Here is an 804-nt window from a genome sequence, read left to right as displayed (position 1 = left end):
CATATATATATATATATATATATATATATATATATACTATATGATATAAATAATATTTAATATTATTAAATTAAATTCATGCATTTAGCAGACACTTTTATTCAAAGTGATTTACAGTGCATTCAGGCTACAACACCTAAATCAGGTATGGAGAATAAAACAGATAAGGGTTACCTTTTGTATAGTTAGATAATAATACTTTAACAGTTAGTCAATCCATGACTTTAAAATGGGTAGCTTCCCCCTCAAAAATGGACAGTAAATAGCCTATGTTATGCACAAATGATTTTTGCTTAAAATAGCAGCATGTCTTTGTTTCTGATGTTGGATGGCAGGAGTTCAGCATGAGTCTTTGTGGGGTTTTAATGTCTTGGTAATGAGCCCTGTGATGCAGCTCCACAAGAGAGACCGCTGAAATACAGGTATGTTGGGAATGACCCTGGCAGAGGATAGAGGGAGAGGAAGAAAGAGAGATGGAGAATGATGACCGGGGGTCTATCTGCCGAGTGTTTGATGTGTCCATGTTTTAGGAGCAGGAATGGGACAACATGCCATGATGGAACAATGGGAGGACAGTACAGCCATTCAGCGGTCCTGCTCAAACGTGGGGTCATGGGGAGAGGACAGGCACCGCAGAGTCTTACTGTCTGACCCGGCTTGGAATGTCGTATTCACAGGAGAATCAGTGTGTGTGTTTATTTGTGTGGGAGAGAGTGTGTGATGCACATTGGGATTTTTTCTTGTGTGTGCATCTTTAGGGTTTAAAATAAATGTTAAAATGATTTATAATTATGTATATATCAT

The 804-nt window shown here is 38.1% G+C and overlaps 1 protein-coding gene across 1 annotated transcript in view; it reads left to right on the top strand.

Moving 5' to 3' along the window:
- LOC107748233 (protein jagged-1b-like) overlaps positions 1 to 804 on the top strand; it is a gene marked incomplete at its 3' end in the record, with an annotated part of 11761 nt that overhangs the window by 4077 nt on the left and 6880 nt on the right. The window lies entirely within an intron of this gene.

Source organism: Sinocyclocheilus rhinocerous, unplaced genomic scaffold (assembly GCF_001515625.1).
Source record: "Sinocyclocheilus rhinocerous isolate Xijiao unplaced genomic scaffold, SAMN03320098_v1.1 scaffold199, whole genome shotgun sequence".
Classification (NCBI taxonomy): domain Eukaryota; kingdom Metazoa; phylum Chordata; class Actinopteri; order Cypriniformes; family Cyprinidae; genus Sinocyclocheilus; species Sinocyclocheilus rhinocerous.
This window is presented reverse-complemented; position numbering and strand designations above follow the sequence as displayed.